Source organism: Mustela nivalis, assembly GCF_964662115.1.
Source record: "Mustela nivalis genome assembly, chromosome: 2".
In the NCBI taxonomy this organism is placed as follows: Eukaryota; Metazoa; Chordata; class Mammalia; order Carnivora; family Mustelidae; genus Mustela; species Mustela nivalis.
The window spans coordinates 108,412,637-108,430,633 of NC_139021.1; the positions used below are offsets into that span (position 1 = coordinate 108,412,637).

The 17,997-nt window shown below is 35.4% G+C and overlaps 1 pseudogene across 1 annotated transcript in view; it reads left to right on the forward strand.

Annotated features, from left to right (window-relative positions):
* LOC309859805 (phosphatidylinositol 3,4,5-trisphosphate 3-phosphatase and dual-specificity protein phosphatase PTEN-like) overlaps positions 1–17,997 on the forward strand; it is a 199,697-nt pseudogene that overhangs the window by 110,968 nt on the left and 70,732 nt on the right. The window contains exons 4-6 of the transcript XR_014316664.1: positions 1,136–1,248; positions 1,371–1,497; positions 1,742–1,837. The product of XR_014316664.1 is annotated as a phosphatidylinositol 3,4,5-trisphosphate 3-phosphatase and dual-specificity protein phosphatase PTEN-like (transcript). The remainder of the gene's footprint in view (positions 1–1,135; positions 1,249–1,370; positions 1,498–1,741; positions 1,838–17,997) is intronic.

The window sequence follows — 17,997 nt, forward strand, 5'->3', positions numbered from 1 at the left end:
TGTTTTTTGTTTTCTCAATAATACCTTATACATTTCTGGAAAATAGTCTTGTTTTTCCTAGTAACCAATTTTTAGTGTATGTCATGAACATTGATTAGCTGTTTGTTTTGATAACCTGGGAATGATATGTCTCTCTTTCTTCTTGCTGTATTTTCCACAGTGGTCATTTTATAAAATGGGTGGTATAAAAGCTATGAACTGTATAAGACAGTCAGTTCAGTTATGGGAAGAAAATACTTGGGTATCTCCCTAGATTTATTGTAATCCATAAAGAGAAGAATGAAGAAATCTAGTATACAGTGAAATGGATATACACACTAATGTGCTGTAATTATGTAATACAATAAATATAGCTACATTGGCAATCGTTACAGTATATAAGCCTATCAGAGTTATACAATGTTACATGCCAAATATATTCATCTGAAAAAAGAAAAGTGACTTAGGAAAAATAACAATAATGGAATTTAATATATAAATTGACATTGTAAGTTTACTGTTTATAAAAAAGGGTTTCCTAAAAAAAAAAAAAAAGAAAGAAAGAAAGAAAGAAAAAGGTTTTCTACATGGAACAGTAACCAAACATTTTGGACACCCCGTCCTACAGGAGTTATGTTCAAAATTATTAAATAGCATTTTCCCTGAAGACGACTGTAGCTCTTTATGTGAACATAGTCCCAGCAGTCCTTTCCTGTGTGTTCACTGACTCCTTTAACTACATTTTAAAAAGATTTTTATTCCTTTGACAGAGAGAGAGAACACATACACGCAGGGGGAGAGCGCAAAGCAGACTCCCCACTGAGCAGGGAGCCTGACATGGGGCTCGATCCCAGGACCCTGAAATCATGACCGGAGCCAAAGGCAAACACTTAACCAACTGGTGCCCCTTAACTCCATATTTTAGAAGTGTGCGTGGTTATGCTCTTGGCCCAGGCTCATGAATGATACTGTGTTATCAGTGAAACCTGCCCTAATAGCAGGAATAGAACTTTTCTCCCCTCTGTAATCTCACTCTACTTTGCACCTGTTTTACTATAGTAGGATTTCATGCTACATAGTAGTTGGATGCATCATGCTTGTGTCTGTCAGATTATATGCTCCTTGAGAACAGTGATATGGTTTTATTGGTTTTCAGATTCTCAAGATAGGAGTGTTCTTTATGGCATGTAGGCACATGATGGGATGCCGGTAATTTATCACACTTTCGAGGAATGTCATCCATGCTTTCTCCTCCAACCAAGTACAAAGGTAGGCACGCCAGAACACATCTTCTGATTGTGAATAGTGAACTCCGTAACAGTTCTTTGACAGCTTTTCCATGTCTTCCCATTGTGATTACTCTAAATTTGAATACAAATGTGCTGTTTCAGGGATCCTTATCATTTGCGGATGTGACTGTGGGCTTTACCCAGGAGGAGTGGCAGCATCTGGACCCTGCTCAGAGGACCCTGTACAGGGAGGTGATGCTAGAGAACTATAGCCACCTTGTCTCAGTGGGTAAGGATTGTTTCCCGTGTAGACTCCTAGTATGCACCTTCATTCTTGGTTTGACACCTGTAGAAGCTTTGTTGAGTTTAATGATATTTAAGTTTGAGATTCCAAGTATTAAGCAGAAGGATTGTTGAATCACTGTAAAGAATGAAGTGTTGTAATTGGCCCCTGAAGCTTCGTCTTCTGTCTTCTTCAAGGGCCCTGAAGCCCATGAGCCTCGCCGAATTCCCATGTCATTTCCCAATTACAGCGTGTTGCATCCCTAAACCAGAAGTGATCCTGAAGTTGGAGCAAGGAGAGCAGCCATGGATGCTAGAGGAAGAGACCCCAAGTCAGAGCTACCCAGGTGAGTCAGTATGTATTAAACAGATGGACACTAGGTGACATGGTATGAATTCTTTTTATTCTCAGGTACTTGCTTATATGTTCGTTTCCACATTTAACAAATACTGGGTACCTGCTGTGCCTCACTCCAGTTTTAGGTGCTGAAACACATGATCAAACTGAATTTGTTCCTGACCTCATGGAGCTTACATTCTGATAGGGAAAGAAAAGACATAACCACACATACACATACTATACACATAATATGTCATAATATACATAATAGGTACACACATACACATACTATATACATAGTATGTCAACAAAATAGCAAGGAAGTTATAAATTGAAATAATGAAATGTAATACTTGAGAAAAGGAAGGCATTCAGGAAGGCATTTGGATGATATCAACTTGAATGCAATGATTATAAAATGCACAGGTTTACATGGGAATAAGCATTTGGTTGTATGAATAGAGGTGATATAGGGAAGACCCCAGGTTGGAGATACTTACTTGGAAATTGTCAACTTATGGTAGTATTTAAAGTTTTTAAAATTAGTATTTGAAGCTAAGGGATCAGGTAACCTCCTCTCAGAAGTAAGAATGAACAAATTTGAGAGGTCTGAAAGCTGTTCCCTGGGACACTGATGTTTAGAAGTCATGAAAATGAGAGGACTCAGCGAAGAAGAGAGAAGGAACAGTCTGGAGAGAAGGTGGAAACAGAGAATGTGGTGTCCTGTAGCTGAGTGTAGATGGTTTTCATAGACAAAATGAACTTCTTGAAGAAAAACGTATAAAGTCAGCGTTTTCTGCCTTTGTCTCCAAATCATCCAGAAGCACTAAGGGAAGTGAGCAAGACAAGCTTCATTCTATGACACTAGTGGATATCTGAAATCCCAAATCAGTGCAAGTGTACCTGCAGCAAAGCTGATGGTGGATCAAGGAACGTGTGTGTGTTAGCAGGTGGGTAGAAAACTAAAGCATTTCTGATGCGCACGGGGTCTGGCAGTGCGCTTCTCATGAACAGAGCACATCCACACCTAAGACTTCCATGAACAACGGTGCCATAAACTAGATAGCTGAGCTCCCTTGGAGACAGTTTCATTCTGCAAAGGAGACATACTGAAGTGTAGAAGCACAAACCACACTTTTCAGTAGCCCTGTTTCCATGATGGTGCAAGAGAGACTGTACATGAGGGAAAACCACCTCATAGACACTAAATGTGCAGAAATAATCTTACATGCCATCTTAGCGTGTACTCCTCTGACATAGAATTTGATGCAAAAACTTACTTGACAACGGTTGATCGGGATTTGCAGACCTTCTACAAAAGTGAGGGAAGCATGGGGGACGGTAAGGCTGGTTAGGAGGAGGGGAATGCTCAGGGGGGTGATTACCTCATTGACTGTAGATTTGTAAATAGCACATCTGATTGCTCAGACTAGCAGGATATGTTCCGAGTCTCAGTGTGAACCACTGTGTGCCAGAGCAACTGGTCAGAAACGTGGAAGGGGAAAGGATGTTATCTTTTGTCTTGTTCCTCTCTCTCAGATGAAACTGTTCTGTAGAGCTTTAACTACCTTTCTTTCCTGGATTGCATCAGACAGTTGACCTAGGCAGATGCTGGGGAAGTCGGAGCCTCCATGGGCCCAGTTCGGCCTCTGGGCTTATTTCTGTGAAATGAGCCCAACACTTGGTTTTCCTCAATTTGGAACTGCAGCAATGCCAGACCCAGTGAGCTGGCTCTGTGATGAGCAAGAGAGCAAGCTGTTGTGGAGGCTACTCCAACGACGAAGGAAGGCACATCCTGGTTGATCTGTAAACTGAGACCAACATGTGCTGAAAACTTGTTCATAATGAATTACCCCTCTAGCCTAAGGGATGACTCTGTTCGGTCTCTCAAGTAAACCTTTTGCCGTGTGGTCTTCCTTGTAAAGCTCTCATCCTTTTAGCCCAAGTAATGGAAAAGGAACCAGCACAAATGCATGCAAAACGATTATAAGAAAAAAGGGGTGAAAAGTATTGGGAAGAAAGCTAGTTGGTGATAGAATTGTCATCTGATCAAAGTAGTCATAAAGTAGGTAAATTATGTGACCAAATATTAAATCATGAGTTTCCAAAGGGTGTAGTAATTGAATTAATTATCTCTGTGATACAGGTATTTAAGAAGGATATTAATAAGGGAATAGCAAACACATGGCAAGGTGTCAAACTGAGAAAGGAGAACAGAAAATATAATTACAGTAAAGAAAGCAAATTGGAAGAACCCCAAGGATGAATACATACTGGCAAAAATCTGTTCAGGGCCCGCCCAGGTGGCTCAGTCATTAAGTGTCTGCCTTTGGCTCAGATCATGATACCATGGTCCTGGGATGATCATCTCTAGCTTCTATTTTAATGCTCTTATTTGGAGCAAGTTCTTAGTTGAACTACCATCTTGCTAATTTTTTAAATTGAAATACTTCTTTTTATGAGGTGACTACAGATTCCAGTGCACTTTTAAGAAACGATATATGCAAGTCCTGGGAACAATTCACCCAGTTTTCACTAATGGTAACATTTTGCAAAACTGTTGTATAAATATCATATCCAGAAAAAATATATATATCATATCCAGGATATTGACATTGATAAAATTTGGGGGCCTAAGAAAGATCTCTCCAGTTTTTCTTCTCTTCATTTGTTTGCATGCATTTAGTACAGTACAACTTTGTCACTTGTGTAGGTTTTGCGTATCTGCCCCATAGTCAAAATACTCTATAGTTCTATAAGGACCTCTACTGTTGGCCCTTTTATAACCACAGCCTCTTCACTCCTGTGTGCTCTGCCACTGTCAGTTCAAATGTTACATAGATTTCTATGTATGTCACTTTGGGATTAGTTTCTTTCCCTCGACATAACACCTTGAATATTCATCTAAGTTATTGTATCAATGGTTCGTTCCTTTTAGTTGCCGATTAGTGTTCCATTTTATTTATTTATTTATTTATTTATTTATTTATTTATTTATTTATTACAGAGTTTATTTTTAAGAGTATTTAAGTTTATTTAAGTTTATTTTTAAGAGTATTAAAACAGGGAGATAATTTTAACCTTATTAGGTAAAATGATGTCTTGAGCAAATGTATTAATTCATGTACTTAGAACAAAAGTATTGAGAAAGAAACAAACTCTTCTCTTTTTTAAACAAAATTACTTGTTAGAGTAACATTTTTTAAATGAGATAAAATTCTTTCAATAAGCATAAGGAAATTTTGATCTAGGTATGCTATATACCTTTTAGGTACTAATGAAAATGAAGTAATGGTAAAAATACTTTGTAAATGTGTGCATCTATGTTTTTTGAAAACTGAAGAAGCAGTCTGACATCTGGCTAGTTTTCGTGGGCTAGTTGTAGGAAATTTATGGAAAATAAGAATCAGCACACCAAAAAGTCTGATGCATTTTCGCATATCTAGTTTCTGTTCACTATGATCAGGATTATAGATAATACTGTAAAATACACTCACGTGCTGGTTATTAAGGCTATTTGGATTCTTTTTAATACTGAAAAGCTCACACAGATTGTGATTACTGTGTAGTGTCCAAGAACTAAGGTTTGCCATCTGTTACTCAAATACAGGAAAAAGTTAAGATAATCTAGTGATATGAGTGGTTTTGACATTTCTGTTTTTTGGAATCATCTATTAATTATAGTCTTTAAAGACTAATACCAAATTTTAAGTTTTTGCACAAATAAAGCTTAGAGGTTATGCCAGTGTTTATATTTTTCTTATAAAATGTGAAGATATTGGTTGAGAACTAAAGCTTATGTAATGGAAGTCTGGCTTTTAGTCATTTTAGTTTTAGAAGATTATTTGGATATGTAAGTGGGAACACCATGTTTTATCTTGAGATATTAAGTTATATGAGATTTTGATAGTTTTAAGCTGTAATTTTCCTAAAAGTTGCTATATAGAAATTCATTACTATGGAACTTCATCAGGGAACTGATTTAATATGTATTCCTTAAATATTTGCTTTAAATATTTTTCAGGTCCTCTGCTTTCTTGCACAACTCATTTCTTGTCTTTCTGCTGTGAAGTGATTTTTCCCATTTAAAATTTTGCTTTTTCAAGCTACAATATATAAGTTGTTTCTGTAACACAATTCCTTTTCACACCCTCCCTCCCCCACCTCAAGAACTGGTGTTGCCAGGTTGGATAGATGTCTTTAAAATTGCATATTGGGCTTAATAGGGTCTGATTAGTTTTAATCTACTTTATTTATTGATATTTTTACTGAGAAGTTTGTTATGCCAAATGATTAATATGATCAGGCATACTATTTCAGTGTAGATAGGATCTAACTTTGTGTTTAGGGCCTCTATTTTTTGTGTAAGAATCATCTTGCCAATTTAAAACATGTCTGATGAAAGTAGATTGTTTGACAAGCATCACTTTATAGAATTTGTTTGGGTCTGAGTGGTAGGTCATGAAAAGAATGGTGCCCTTTTGGATAAACAGATAATATGTGTGTAAATTCTGTCTCTTATATTAAGTGAGGGAGCATGTATGTAGGTGAGATTTTAATCCAAATTTTCAGTCTTTACCTGTTTTGTTTGCCTAATAGTATTTAAAGGGTGTGAGGTGTTATGAGCTCCTTTCCCTTGTTTTCATTTCTGTCCCTCCCATCTAACTGTTGGTATTTTTGTTTTTCTGTATGTTGACCTTTTTATGTTTTTAAACAGTTTTTTGGTTGACAGAGTTGTCTCCCTTTTTATCTTTCATGTTTCAGCTTAATAATTTTCGAAGTTTTTTTGTATATTCTCCTTTGCATATGAAGATTCCACAACTAATTGATTAGTAATTGTGCTTTTTCCCCCCAATTGTGATAATTGGATTTATACTAAAATGATACTTGCTTTAGGAACAAGCATTTATGGGTAGCTGACTAAAACTAAAAGTACTGCCTTTTCAAACCAAGCAATGTAGACTTGCTCTCATATTTTTTAGTATATTTAAATCTGCATATTACTAAACTTGAAAATATGAATTTTGGCTAGTATTTTAGTATATGTAATTTCAAAGGTTTTTTTGATGATCCACTTATTCAAGTGATTATAAAGTTGATATAATGATAAAAATATCCTCAGTGAGAATATAAATCATGTTTTTCAGTATTAGAACCAAGGCAGTTTTCATAAAATCAGTAATATGATTCTTATTAATGTAGTAATAAATGCCAATATCTGTGCCTTAATATTTTTTATTCTGTGCCTTAATATTTTAAAGTAGACCTGTATTTCTAGTTTATATTAGTATAAACCCTTCCAGGATTAAAATACAGCAGTTAGGCAAAACTATTTTTGCCACTTGGAAAAAAAAAAAAAAAAGCAAGTCATTTCTAGATGATGTCCTGGCTTAGATATAAAATAAAGAGATTTGGGTCTGTTATATTAAAGCCAAATATAAAATGAAGCAGCCTAGCACACACTTGTTTGGAGCTTTCTTCCATTAAAATGGTTCAAATTAGCAGTGGTTTCATTGAAAGGTAATTTTGATAGAAGTAAATTTAGAAATTTTACAGTTTTAGCTTAATTAGTAGGAAAATGAAAACCCATTTGCTGTCGATACGTTTTGTATTGAGCTTTTTTCCTTCGTATTATGTATGTGTAGTAGTTTCGAACATTAGGAAATTTGTGCACGGCTGCATCTAAAAGATCAATAGAGTTGGAAAAGTTGGAATCTGTTGTGTGTTTTTTTTAAAGTAGTTTACTAGTATTGAGTAAATTTGCACTAAATATTATTAGGCTTTTGTTCTCAAACTATTGATACATCCCTTATCATCTTTTTTGTCTTACCTGTTGGAATGTCTGTCTTTCTGTGGAAGTTAGTGACCTTAAAGAGCAGCCCAAACCTAGTGTTTTAGATAGTTATCTCTGGTAAATTAAATGATAAAAAGCATGGCTTTTATAATGAAATGAACTACAGAAGTACCATAAACCTAACACTGAATATAAAGATTAGAGCGTAAAAGATACACTCTTATGTACTTTACAATAATGCTGGATTGATGTCATAATTTTAAGTTTTTTAATTTTTCATATACTTTATTATGATTTTGCTGTAGAAAATTAGGTTAGCATTTGGCTTATAGTTCAGGTATATAATGCTGACAAGTATATCTAATGCATATTGGACTGATGATCTTTCTGAAAGTTGTTCTGTAAGTTACAACCATGTTTTATTTGATTTGTCATTGGTAGTCAATCTTGGATGTTTGTTAGTGGGAGCAGAACCATGGCAGGGAGGGGGCGGGGTTTACGTGTGTGTATTTTAACAGCAGCAGAGTTCTGAAACAGGAAATCTGCCTTATCGTATTCATCCAGAGAGCTAGGAAGGAGGTAATTGTTTCTTACGCTCGTTAAAACCAGTTAGTTGGGCAACTTAAATTTTAGAGATTCACAGATGTAGGTTTGAACAGTTGTAGATACATTATTTCATAACAGCTCTGAAGAAAAATTGATTAAATTTGTTGAGAGGAATAATCCCTTAGCTAATACACACAAAAATTGTACTTTGGGTTTTAGAGCATTGCTAGCATTATCAGTGACTTGATTAGATATTTTTCTGTGGTTCTGGTTTGCTTACATTTAAATAAAGTTCAGAGGGCCTTGATTGTTCCTTTAAAAAGTATTTGTTTAAAACTGTAATCTTCAATTTAAAGAATAGAAGAAGTTGATTCTGTGTCAGGTATTTGTCACTGGAAATTATAATTCCCTCTGTGTTAATGTGTTTATGCTCATAATTACATTCTTAGGTATTCACAGCTTAATTTTTATCTGTCAGTGGGCATTTGTCATTTTTAAAGCTATATAGGTAGCATTTTTTTGGGCTAAATATCAGGCATTGCTTACTGTGCTGTTAGGATTATTTCAATTTTTTCCCTTTAAAAACAGCATATTGTGACTATCTTTGCATAGTTTACATTGTTTTCTTAGTGCACATTGTTAGAGTGGGGTTTCTAGAATCAAAGGTAAAACAGTTTCATAGTTCTTTGTTACAGATTGCAGATTTTGTGCCAAATGAACCAATTTATGGTATTGCTACTAAGTAGAAGAATTACTAGCAATTCTTGATGTTACCTTTGAAGAATGTGGTATTTTCCTTCAGAAAGTAAGATCTAAGCCTGGCTCAGTTGGTAGAGCATGGGACCCTTAAACTCCGGTTTGTGAGTTCAAGCCCTGTGCTGGGCATGGAGCCTGCTTAAAACAAACGAAACTACAACAGCAACAAAAAGAACTCCACATAGTGACATCTAAACTTCTTTTCAAAGCAAAAATGTGTATAAACTCTTCAGTCAAGGCAAGTTGGTATAATGTAACAATTTTAGAGGAAGTTGTGAGGTCCTAATTGTTTGGAGGAATAGAAAGCTCCAGTAGAGCTCATAAATTACTTGGCAGTCAGTTTTCCTTTCTGGTTTGCCATTGTGGGCAGCTAATTTAGAAGTGTTAAAAGGAACCTAAAATTTATGTTAAAGTGGATTTAAGTGAATATATTGGAATTCTTTTCTTTTATAATTTGTTTATAAAAACATCATATTGAGTTGCCTTGTAATGAGACATTGAAACTAAAATTAAATAACAGGATATTTCTAGTCCATGCAACCTCAAATCATAACAGCTTCTTATTACAATTCTAATAGCCCTTTACAGTTTATAGTTTTAAAGATATTTCCAGATACCACATTTGATCCTTGAAACAACCAATAAAGAAATTACATCAGGTGTTAGGATCATCATTTTGCAGAAAAAAGAAACAAAAATATTTGAGGCCCAGAGACTTAGTAACTTACCTGCAGTCATAGGCTTTTAAGTTGCAAAGCTGAGAATGGAACTTTGGTCTTCTATTTATTAAATGACACTATGCACAATGAATCATGCAACACTACATCAAAAACTAACGGTTTACTGTATGGTGACTAACATAACATAATAAAAATAAATAAACAAACAAACGACATTATGCATGAAGTATTTTTTTTTAAAGATTTTATTTATTTATTTGTAAGAGAGAGAGATTGAGAGCGAGCACAGGCAGACAGAGTGGAAGGCAGAGTCAGAGGGAGAAGCAGGCTCCCTGCGGAGCAAGGAGTCCGATGTGGGACTCGATCCCAGGATGCTGGGATCATGACCTGAGCCGAAGGCAGCTGCTTAACCAACTGAGCCACCCAGGCGTCCCTGCATGAAGTATTTTAATGCAGGCCTGGCACCTTGGGAATATTTAAACAAATGTTCCTGTGTCCTGTGCTGTTTCTGACCACTATGCTTTATTCTTAAAAATCCCCAATTTTTTTGGAGCAATATTTTAAATATTTTTGTAGTTTTCTGTATTTTTTTGAGAAATATTTTTAATATTTCTGTAGTTTAGGCTTTGGTGCTTACGCACCCTTTTCACTTTATAAAATCAGATTTTAGGCAGCATTAATTTGCTCTGTACAGGAATATTTATACGCTTTATATGTTAGGACAAATTGTTCTCAAATAATGCAATTAGCACTTTATCAACTGGAAAAATCAGCATCTCCTTTTTCTGCTTTCCTACCAATATGAATCTTCAATTTAGAAACCAGATACAAACATTTTACACATTTAATAGAGAAAAAGAATACCTAGTCAGAAATAAAAAATCTTGCATTAAATGAGACTCCCGTATAAGTCTATGAATGGCAGTTGTTTAAAGCATAATTTGATTAGTGAAGTTGCTAATATGAATATAACTGTGACATACATGGAAACTGTTTGTTAATTTTAAACTTGTTAAAATTTGTTGGAAAAAAAATGTAGACCTGATGTAGCTTATGAATCAGTGGCTGAATTTTTTTCCCCTCACCTGATCCTTAAGCATCTGTTGGTTGATAGCCCTGACAGAAAGCAGGGGAAAAGCTCCAGAAATTCCTGGAAAATAGAATTAAATGGTGCAGTCTTGGTATTTACTAACTAGGTTTCGATTCTTCTTGTCTCCTCTTGTTAGTCTGACTTTATTCCTTCATTCCTGCTGCCGATTCAGCTCAACGTCAGTTCCTCTTGTGAGCTAGGCAACTTCAGGTTTGCTCTTACTGCTTTTTGATCACTACCTCTGTAATCTACATGTCACTTTCTATTTGCCATCTGCATTCCATGTATGTTACCGCTTCCATATGTGTATTTTTTAAATAACTTATATGTGATCTGTGGAAGTAATTTTTCTTAAAATAATTGTGGCAGAAAAAAGGTGTTACTGGTTTGAATACTAGTACTGTATACTGGTATTTTAGTTTATAACTTGTTTGGGGATAAGTATATCTATATATTATGTTGAGTAGTACTACAAAGAAACTTCAGAAGTGCTCTATTTTTAATAATTGTACTTAAAATAAGACTGTATATTCAGGGACACATAAAATAAGGCTTAAGGAGCTATTTTTGGTTATTCTCTATTTGAAAATTCTAGTTAAATTTGTAGTGCAAATGACATTAATTTGGGTACAAGTAAAATTTTGAGACAAGGTCAGTATGAAATCTCAGCTCACATGTTTTTTTCTAAAGGCATTTTGTTAATTTGGTGTAACTTAGAATATCCTTAAAGTCAGGATTGGATGTTAAGAACAACCAGTAAAAATTGAGTTAGCTCATATACTAGCTGCATCATTTTATAGTGTGTCAGTTCTGTTATTGGTGAAATTGACTTCTGTGGACAGGCTTTAGAACTTAATTACCATTTATTATTTTCTTTCTTGCAGTCAGCATTCTATGTTTGAGAGGGGATTGTTGCAGCACTTGAATCAAGACTCTCCAACATGATATATATGATTATCAAAACTCATCAATGAATCACTTAAGATCTTGTATTTTATTGTATGTAAATTATACCTGAATTAAAACAAAACAAACTGAGCATGTTTGCTTAGAGGTGGGGTGAAAGGTCATGTACTGAACGTCGTATGTCTGTGTCTGCAGATCTGCCATAGCAATGGTAGCTGTCCCTCTGAGGGCCGACAGAAATTCCTTCTACCTCTCTGCTTACTTCATGTAGCCACTGATAACAAGGGGAAAGCAGTCTTTTGTTTTGTTCCCTTTGGGAAATTTGGGAATATTTTACATTTGTTCTGAAGTTAAATACTTAAAAGGCAAATTGCTATAGTCAAGATTTCAAAGAGTTAAGGTTTCTATTAGACTTTGATGCTCTTTAGAAGGATTAGGTTATTCAGTAAAGAGTATCATTGGAAAAAAAAAATACCCAAATCGTTACAGTAAGCTCTAATGGTATAGGTCTATCCCATTTGTTTAATTGATAGACAGCTATCACTATGTTCTAGTTGTTTTCCATAGGTTAATGCATTTAATCCTTATCACAACCCTATGTGATAAGTACTTTTTTTTTAATGAAGGTAACACTTTCTTTTCTGTTTAATTTTTAATTCAAACTTTTATTTAAATTCCAGTTAGTTAGTATAGAGTTAACTACATGCAGTTAATTTCTACACCTGGTTAATTTCTATACCTAAAATTAATATTATACTGTATGTTAACTAACTGGAATTTAAATAAAAGCTTGAATAAAAATTAAGCAGAGAAGAAAACAAAATGTTATCTCCTACCAGTCCCATTTTACACAGGGAACTGAAGATGAGTAACTTGCAAAAGATGACTTAGTAAGTGAAGCTAGAGTTCAAATCCAGGCAGCTTGGCTCTTGGAGCATATGTTCTTTTTTTTTTTTAAAGATTTTATTTATTTATTTGACAGAGATCACAAGTAGGCATAGAGGCAGGCAGAGAGAGAGAGAGGAGGAAGCAGGCTCCCTGCTGAGCAGAGTGCCCACGCGGGACTCTATCCCAGGATTCTGAGATCATGACCTGAGCCGAAGGCAGCGGCTTAACCCACTGAGCCACCCAGGTGCCCGGAGCATATGTTCTTGACCATGTTGCCACATTGCCTGCGAGTAGATCACTAGATGGCAAAAATATTTGGCTTCCTGCAGTGATCTAGTTAGTATAATTCTTTATGTGCAGCATTTATAAGTAATAAGATGAGAATTTCATATGAAACACTCTCGTTATTTGAAAGTATATCCGGTACTTGCAAGTTAACACTATTCCGTATTTATAATATATATATAGTTTTCTCAGTTATTTTTATTTGGTTTAAATTGTCCAAAAAGAGTATGTCAGAAATTTTAACATTAGGAAGCAAAAAAGTCAAATTGGACATGCATTGGAATAATTCTTGTCATAAGAAATATGTGTCTTATAATTCATTACTCAGTTTTGGAAATTCCAGTGATTCTGTATTGTCTTTTAAAAGTTTTTCAGCTTTAACATTTGATTAGTAAATTCACTTTCATTTGAACCTGCTTCCTTTGAAGCTTTTATATTTTTGTTACAGATTTGGAAATACAAGGAACTCTTAATCTTTTATGAGGTAGCATGGTATAAAAAGCTGGGTTTGTACCTAACTGGTTTGAATCATAACTCAGTACTTACTGGCTGTGGAACTTAATGCAAATTACCCAGTCTTTTTGACCCTCAATTTTGTCATTCATGAAATGGAAATAATACCTTGTAGGGTTGCTAGGATTAAATGGGAATGCATTTCCTGTAGTGTGGCACATGTTCTCTGCATCCTTCTAACTTATGATGGAGGTTAAAGTCTTGGGTAAAATCTCAAACTGTGAATAAGAAAGGTGAGGATCTGTGAAAAATGAAACCTTCAGAAGACTGGATGTTTAGATTCTATGTAAAGGAAGCATTGGATTGTTGCTCTGTCAGAGACCCCCACGCCGATTCTGGCCTTTGACTCTTTATATGTCTGGTTAAATTGAACTCCCTCTCACAGCTTCCTTCAAACTAAATGCAGTCTTCTGTCCTGCCTTCTCCATACAGCTCTGTGTGTGAGCCACACTGGCCTGCTTGCTGCTTCCTCATGTTGTATGTATTTCCGCATCCCTGTTCTGTTCCCTGCCTGAAGTGTTCTGATTGCTTGTTTGTTCTTCTGTCTACTGATGTCTGACTGACTTCTTAAGGATTTTTTAACATATCACCTATTTTGTGAAGCTTTAATTAGAATTAGCCCCTCTCTATCTCTTAAAATATTTCAGTCTTATATTCAGTAGAATATAAGTCATGTGGCACCACTGCATGTCTGTGTGTCTATCTGTCTTTCCTGACAGAGTAGGGACTTTTCCAGTGCAGTAGTCTTTGCTTACTTAGCCTCTGCTCTCACTGCCCCTTGCAAGGAATGTTCACTGTGTGTTTGAATAATTAAGTGAATGAAAGGGGGCCAACTGAGTTTACTTTAATGACTATATAACATTCCTATTTATGTATAATTAGAGACAAATGGTTTTGTTTAAATAAGGTAACCAAGTCCTTTGCAACTTTAACTCCTTTAGTAGTATTCATAGTGCAAGGATACATTGGAGTTTAGTCCTGGTTAAAATGACTGGATTTCAAGGGGCATTGTATTATTGTGCTTTTCTGTAAGGCTGAAAATCATACTAGTGTCTTTACTGAAATTAAGCATTCAGTTGGAAAGTTGATTAGGAGCAGTAATTACTATGACTTTGAATAAGAAATATTTTGCTGTTGCATTGCTCAGAATAATTCAACTTAAATTTTTTACTTATATCTATTTATAATTTTTTATGTAGGAATTCTGGATTGGTGGAAGCTGCCACTGCTTTGGGTCCCTCCTGCTGCCTCATTTGTCTTCTGAGTGTTATTTTCTATATGTTGGTGCTCCCAAGACAAAGTAAAGATTATTCACTTTCAGGAATTACTACTGCTGTAGGCTTGATTTGAGCCTCCAGTCTCTCTCTCTCTTTTTTTCTTTCTCATGAACGGACATAATACCCAAAATATTTTGATAATTGAACATAGTTCTTTGAATGAGTTATGTTTTTAGGTGGAACTACTTTCTTAGGTGAGAATAATAGATGACAGCTATTATTTGTAATGTGTGATAATCCTAGTAGTTTTGGAGTCTCCATAGTAGAAGAACACTTTGAGATTGGGGGTGAATTTATATATTCTTAAAGTGACAAAATTGCCACATAGTAAATGCTACTTAAATCTTTTTTCATTACATATTTGTGTGTATGTATGTGTATATACATATATATATTGATAGAAATTCATCATTTTTTAAAAACTAAATACAGAGCTGAATTTAAGTCATGTGGGACAAAATAATATTTTGTCATGATACTTGGTAAATAGACCTGGAGGTAATTATAAAGCAAACAATTTTTAAAAATCTGTTGCAGAAATAGTGCAGGCATTGTATCAACAACAGAAAATAAAAAACAAAAATGAGAAAAATATATATTCCCACCTCCTAGAGATGATTACTTTTAGTACCTTAGTTTGTAATCTTTTTGTCTACATATGTCTATCTGGGTATATATGCATTCTTATTCGATTATGGCATAATGCTGTGTATTCTCTTTTGAAACCTTTTTTTAAGTCAGTAATGTGTGCTTTTCCATTTCAGTCATTTTTTTATCCCATATAATGCCCAGATCATTTTCAAATTTCTCTGGTTGGCTCAAAAATGTTCTTTATGGCTTGTTCGTCTAAAACAATAGCATTGTACCTATGAACGTGGCTCTTAGAATCCTTAAGTCTTTTTTTTTATTTAAAAAAATGTTTTGGAAGATTTTTATTCATTTATTTGACAGAGAAAGGCACAGTGAGAGAGGGAACACAGCAGGTGGAGTGGGAGAGGGAGAAGCAGGCTTCCTGCTGAGCAGGAAGCCTGATGTTGGCCTCAATCCTAGGACTCTGGGACCATGACCTGAGCGGAAGGCAGAAGCTTAACGACTGAGCCACCCAGGCACCCCAACCCTTAAGTCTTTTAAAAATAAGGGATACCCATTCCTCCCCTCCTTGCCTTTTAAAAAGACATTTGAGCAGAGACTGGGTCATATGTTTCAGACCTTTTGAATTTGTCCAGTTTATTCTCATGTCATTTAGCTTGTTTTTCTATCTCTTATATTTAATGGAAATTAAAATTTATATTTAAATACTTCGTTGAGTCTCAGGTTGAAGATACCTTGGATATCATAGGTGATGCTGTGTCCTTCATATTGTATCACAGAGAAAGTTACAGGATGTCTGCTTAACTTCCTTGGTGATGCCCAGATTGACCACTGAAATTGGGTGGTGGCAGTCTTTTCTGCCCGCTGTTCAGTTACATTGGTCTCTTTACATCAGAAGGTATTTTGGGTGGTGTTGCTTTGGCTCTCTTAAGAAACAAAGTTCAGTTCTTCATCATCCACTAACCTGTTGGTTTAGAACCAGTTGTTGATCCTTGCCTAAATCCATAAATTTATTAGGGTTTGCAAAATATGACTTTTAAAGTTCTATTCTTTTGTGTTTATTAACACAATGTTTTTCTGTAAAGTAGATCTTTACTGTATGAAATGATGCTATTTGGTTGTCGTGAAATACAGCACCTACAGGGAAAGTAGCATAAATACTTAATCTCCCCCTTTTTCTACTTTCAGAGTAGAGAAAGAACTGTTCTAACAGCCACTTCAAAAGGTGATAAATGAAAAATAGTTTGTTCTTTTTTCCTTTGAGAGTCTTTATATAGACTCAAGGGTTTTAATTTTATTTAGAGTGTTTTAATTTACTACCATTTAAGTTGTTTCTTTGATACTCAGTTTGTTAGAGCTTTAGGTCCTGGGATGTCCTTCATTTTAGCTCCTATATCTGTGATAGAGATCATTATCTCTTGAGTACCTTCCTTGTCTCCTGGCACAGAAAAATATCCCAGACTCATCTTGTACCCTCCTGCCACAGACCTGGCATCCATTGTAGTTCCAAGTTTAGTGCGTTTTAATATATTAAATATTAGAGATGCAGTCTGGGTCCATCTAGGGATTGTTTGCTGCTAAGATTGATATGATTTTAGGCCATTTCAGTGAAAAGACCTAGAGAACATAGATTTTTATAAACATGAGTTCATATTGATATTTCTTTTTTTTTTTTAAAGATTTTATTTATTTATTTGACAGAGAGAAATCACAAGTAGATGGAGAGGCAGGCAGAGAGAGAGAGAGGGAATCAGGCCCCTGCTGAGCAGAGAGCCCGATGTGGGACTCGATCCCAGGACCCTGAGATCATGACCTGAGCCGAAGGCAGCGGCTTAACCCACTGAGCCACCCAGGCACCCATATATTGATATTTCTAATTAAGGTTTTTACTTGATTTCTTGATTTTATACCTATAATCATAAATCTTAAAATCATTAGTAAAATTTCATATTTTTATACAATATAAAGAAGAAAGCTTGAGGATATCAATACTGATAATAGTAAAAACAAACTTGCAGAAGAAGTTTAAAATTTCTTTGTAGTTCTTTTTTTTTTTTAATTTTTATTTATTTATTTGATAGACAGAGATCACAAGTAGGCAGAGAGGCAGGCAGAGAGAGAGGGGGAAGCAGGCTCCCCACTGAGCAGAGAGAGCCCGATGTGGGGCTCGATCCCAGGACCCTGAGATCATGACCTGAGTTGAAGGCAGAGGCTTAAACCACTGAGCCACCCAGGCGCCCCTCTTTTTTTTTTTTAATATTTTATTGATTTGAAAGAGAATGGGCATGAGAGAGAATATGAGCACAGGGAGAAGAGAAGCAGACTCCTCTGCTAAGCAAGGAGCCCTGTGTGGGGCTTGATTCCAGGACCTTGAGATAGATGTGTAACCAGCTGAGCCACCCAGGAGCCCCTCTTTGTAGTTCTTTTTGTTCTTACAGTGCTTCCTACCAAGAAGTACTGTAAACTTGCAGTAGCCAAATAACTCCTGTGAAATAAACTCTATCTCCTGGTTACCAATTTGATATTTAATTGGATTTGTTTGTTGCTGGTTTTAGTGAATGTTTTTCCCCTCTGCCACCCCTTCTCTATGAAGCAAACATGTTTATTGGTTTCTCAGTTATCATTTGTGTGTGTGCAAAAGCACATGTGTGCTGAGAAGTTCAGATTCAGGCAAATTGTGTGTAAATCTTACTCATTTTATCCAAAGAGAAAATATTTTTTGTACAAAAGGTAGCATATTGTATATGCTATTGTGTGCGGTCTTTTTTCTTTTAATGAAAGGTTTTTATTTTTATTTTTTAAATTTTATTTCTTTGTGAGAGAGAGAGATGGAGACAGATA